This window comes from Poromitra crassiceps, assembly GCF_964638095.1.
Source record: "Poromitra crassiceps genome assembly, chromosome: 29".
Lineage (NCBI taxonomy): Eukaryota > Metazoa > Chordata > Actinopteri > Beryciformes > Melamphaidae > Poromitra > Poromitra crassiceps.
This window is the reverse complement of record NC_139641.1, coordinates 8,732,112-8,737,111: the sequence shown is the minus strand read 5'-3', so window position 1 is coordinate 8,737,111 and position 5,000 is coordinate 8,732,112. Positions and strand designations below refer to the sequence as shown.

The window sequence follows — 5,000 nt, the reverse complement described above, 5'->3', positions numbered from 1 at the left end:
ATTATGAATGAATGACTTTATTTTGGAGAATGCACGACAAACATCCAAGGGAGGAACTTCTTCCTACTTTTGCTCTTCAGATTGGGCAGGTTTCAAATCTGCTACACTGGCTTCTTGTGTTCCGGCTGTGGAGGTCACGAACATACTGCAAGTACTTGGCGAAGTCATTGGCACAAAGGTCATGTCATATTTTATATAAACGATGATAAGTTTCCAACTGTTGTACTCTGCTTTCAACGGGGAGCCAATTTAAATCCATAAGATGAGATGGGCTCAGATCAAGGATGAGCCTCATTCATTCGGCTGAGGCTGGGGCGGCTTTAGCTCAGGAGGTAGAGCGGGTCGGCCAATGACGCAAGGGTTGGCGGTTCGATCCCCGCTCCCTCCCAGCTGCTGTCGCTGTGTCCTTGGGCAAGACACTTAACCCTCCTTGCCTCGTATGATTGGTATGAATGTAGACATGAATGATGGTGGTCGGAGGGGCCGTTGAGCGCCGATGTGTGGCTGCCACGCCTTCGAACCACCGGTACGAATGGTGTGAACGAATAATGATTCTGTGAAGCGCTTTGAGCCTTGGAAAGGCGCTATATAAATCCAATCATTATTATTATTATTATTATTATTATTCATTTTGGGCTTTAGATTTTTTCCATGATGCTACTGTAGCAGGATAAACAGGTGTAGTCATAGTGACGTTGAATGAAGGACGTAGCTGACGTCCTCATTGTCTTCTTGTCCAGGAACGTAGATGTTCTTGCTAAATACTTTGTCTTTGAAGGAATTTTCCATGGCTTCACTCGTCATACACTGGTCACTGTCTGTTGCACATTAGCTTGAGGAATTGTCCACGCTCTGCATCATCCACCCCGTGTGTGTGTGTGTGTGTGTGTGTGTGTGTGTATATACACATGTTTTCCTACGTGTGTGTGTGTGTGTGTGTGTGTGTGTGTGTGTATGCACATGCTTCCCTACGTGTGTGTGTGTGTGTGTGTGTGTGTGTGTGTGTGTGTGTGTGTGTGTGTGTGTGTGTGTGTGTGTGTGTGCGCTCTGCATCATCCACCCCATGTGTTACTTACTCATCGCAGGCAGGATGGCTTGCATGTGACGTATACTACTGTGTGTGTGTGTGTGTGTGTATACACATGCTTCCCTACGTGTGTGTGTGTGTGTGTGTGTGTGTGTGTGTGCGTTTGTATGCACATGCTTCCCTACGTGTGTGTGTGTGTGTGTGTGTGTGTGTGTGTGTGTGTGTGTGTATATACACATGCTTCCCTACGTGTGTGTGTGTGTGTGTGTGTGTGTGTATACACATGCTTCCCTACGTGTGTGGGTGTGTTTGAGGGGGAAAAAACGTGTGATGGAAACTAAGTGGGAAGTGTGTGAGAGCACACGCGTGTTCCTATGAGAGCACACGCGTGTTCCTATGAGAGTGTGTGTGTGTGTATATACAGTACACATGCTTCCCTACGTGCGTGTGTGTGTGTGTATGTGTGTGTGTAGCGCTGGATACAGTAACATACCAGTTTACAGTAATATGAGGGCGGACCATTCTCATAAATACTCTCGCCGGCTGCGCTCCTGGCCTGCTCTGGTTATGGCTCTTACGGTGCAAGATCATAAGACGTTTTGCAGTTTCAGTCGGGCCACGAAAGTTCTGAATTTAATACGAGTGCTGCTCGCTTGAACCTCGGTCCATAAATTAGCCGACGAATTGACGGAGCCGAGGAATCCAGTAAACGTCGAAACAGCATCAGACCAGTCGGAGCTCTCTGGGAACGGGGGGCGTCGTGGGCGCTCGGATTACCATCTGCGACATAAATCAGGCACCGCATCAGTCATCTTTGGAACTATCCCTTTAACGGCTGAGTGTTATTCTAGTGTAAAAGGCCTTGACGTTTCTTTATCAGCTGGGAACGTCACACGGCGCTGACTTACTGGCCCTGACATCGATTCAGCGCCAGACGATAAATCTGGGTTTGGTCCGGTAAATGAGGTCAAAGATGAATGCCTCTCTAAGTGCTTATGTGTTTTGCCTTGAATCACTATCTGTGACATACATTTGGCTCTCCCATCAGTAAAGCCAGGAGGAGGAGCCTGGTAAATATTCACAAACCAAGTTGTTAAGACGGGGGGCGACCTGCTCGGTACGGGAATGTTGTTGGTTTTTGAATTCCCAGGTGGCCCGTTAGGAGTAAAGTTTAGACCAGGAAGGAGCAGGGGTGGTGGTGGCGGGGGGAGGTTGTACATGTGGTTATGGCGCAGGGTTCAATCTTAATGCAAAAACACACTTCAAGCAGAATTTACATATTATTCCTGCCATCTTGTAAGGCAGTCGATATTTAAAGCCCCATTCAGCAACTTTTCCAAGTTTTGCTATTGGAGAAACTGCGCCCTCTGCGTGCATTAGTATCGATAACGATATCGCCGTTCAAAGTCAACAAAACACAGCGCCAGAAAGCTCTATGTACATGTTGTGACATCGGGTACTCACCACGTGATGAAATAATAATCCACAGTTCCGTGAAACATCATTTTCGTAGCAAATCCGAATCGAGTTACTTCCTGGTTTCCAGGAACACAACGCTGCGCGCATCTTTTCACGGGTCGTGGCAGACAAACTGCTTAGTCCCAGGGCTGGCCAATGGAGGGCGGTGTGGGATAAATAAAGGCGAGAGTCTCCCTATTACAAGTCAATCTACCATGTCCTATGACTAAAAAGCTCTTATATTACAGTAAAAAATGTCAACAATATTACTGATTGGGGCTTTAACTGGCCCCTGGCCTTCTATCATTTCACGAAAGTGGCCCCCGGGCAAAGCAAGTTGAGTATCCCTGATGTAAAGCAAGCGATAAGTAAAAACCACCCCGGCTCCTATAGCAAGTTTCCTTTTAGCTGCGTCACTATATCTAGTAAGTAAGTAATAGGGCTGTTCGATTTTGCCTGAAAATTCAATTGACGATTTTTTCTCTCAAAACTCGATTTCGATTTCGATTTTTTTATACTATTATACTTCTCTAAACATTTGTTGCCTTGCGGAGCTCTTTTTTCCCCCTTTTTTTCATAAGTGACAAATTACGCTTTTACTCTGTCTGTAGACGTGAGTTTTGAGTTGTTTTTTAACACATTGAGTGCCAGCCATTTTTTCATCCTGTAGGTAAGTTGTGCCAGGTTTTTTTTTGAGGATTCTGGCTCATTTTACAAGAGCCGAGGATTATTTTCTGTTAAGAATTCATGAACACCAATCATCTAAAAATAACTAATAGAATGTGTGCTTTCTCTGTCTAAAAGAGTTAGTTTGCAGAGTTAGTAGTTATGTAGATATTAGCCGTTGAGTACAGCATGGTTTCAGCGTCTGGAAATTTATTCAGAGATAAATGGCTTTTTGTGAAATTCGACAGAACAGTCACTTTAACCATTCATTTTTGGCATCAGTAAGACCGTCAGACATTCTAAACAATAGTTTTGAACAGTAATTTCCTCCATAACAACAGGAAACACCCCTCTCATTCAAACTCCTCCCTCCGTGTGTCTTCTCCTCCTTCCTCCTGGCTCTACAGCGGGCGTGTCAGAAGCGCGTTGCTGCTGCCTGCCTGCCTGCCTGCGTGCCTGCCTGCCTGCTTGCCTGCGTGCGGACGCTCCTTGTGCGAGTCAAGATGGGCCGGGGAATGCGTGGGCGATGGGCAGATGTTGATTCTGGCCTTTCTGAGGTGTTTCAAAGTGTCTTTCACCTATAATCTATTTTGCAAATCGCTCTCCGCTCTCTGTGTGCGGCTGCCTGCGCGGCCGCTCTCGGGCAAGACAAGTCTGGAATGAATTACTGTAAAATCGCCTCGCCATTTCCTTGAATGGCTTGCTCCCGCGGCAGTTTTTTCTTTGATTTCGCTCGTCTGGGGGAGCACTGTCAACACTTAGTGGGTCGGTAAAATAGATTATACACATTCTCTTGCTCCAATAGTGATCTCGAAGATGTAAAAGTTGTTGATTGATGTCCCACCGTCAAAAAAAAAAAATGTTTATGTAAGACGAGATATCTCGGCTCTGGCACTCAAGCGTTGGATTATGTAAGACGAATTATCTCGGCTATGGCACTTAACGTGTTAAAAAGGCTTTCTGATGGGATGGTTCGTTTTTTTTTTGTTTTTTTTCTAGTGAAATGTTGCATTGTCTCCCCTGATTCTAAGTATAGTCAAATCGCTTGGTTTGAGCAAGTAAAACAATTTTTATAAGCATTTTAAGCAAGGTTTATGGAAAAATGAATGGCGGATGAAATCCCATGAAGAGGGAGAGGGGGTGACTTTGGCACCCCTTTGGCACTCAAACCTGAGCCTACTAAATATTTAATGAACCACTCATGATTGTCAAAACTGTTTTTTATTTTCGAAAATGTCAATGTCATGTAACATGTTCTTTACTTCAGTGGTGCAATGCTTGTTTGAGCTAAAAATCCACAGCAGAAGCTTTTTCTATTAATTAATAAAGCCTTAGACTTAGAATCAGGGGAGACAATGCAACATTTCACTCACAAAAAAAAAAAAAAAAAAAAATTACATTTTTAATTTTTTTTACATTTTTATTTTTATTTTCGAATTTCGAATTAAATTCGAATTTGGCCAGCGAATTTCGAATAGTGTTTTTGCTAGAAATGCCCATCCCTAGTTCGCAGGGCCAGGGGGGGGAGGGCATTCCAGAGCCTTGGGCCGTCGTCACCCCAAAGGCTCGGTCCCCTTTAGTTTTGAGTTTAGTCCTGGGGACCAGGAGCACCTGGTGGGATGACCTCAGTGACCGGCTGGAGGAGGATGGGAGGATGAGGTCTGAGATGTAGGAGGGGGCTCGACCATGGAGGGCTCTGTGATAGAGCTGGGTATTGGTTCACATTTCAAGAATCGATTAGATTCCGATTCACAAGGTTGCGAATCGATTAATCCCGATTCGATTCCGATTTGATTAATTTCAATATCGATTTGGTTAGTGATACCAAAACGTGTTTTTTGAGCTGTAA

The 5,000-nt window shown here is 44.8% G+C and overlaps 1 protein-coding gene across 1 annotated transcript in view; it reads left to right on the top strand.

The window, feature by feature from the left end:
• The window catches only part of LOC310799975 (growth factor receptor-bound protein 10-like), a 201,318-nt gene that overhangs the window by 102,090 nt on the left and 94,228 nt on the right, over positions 1–5,000 (top strand). The window lies entirely within an intron of this gene.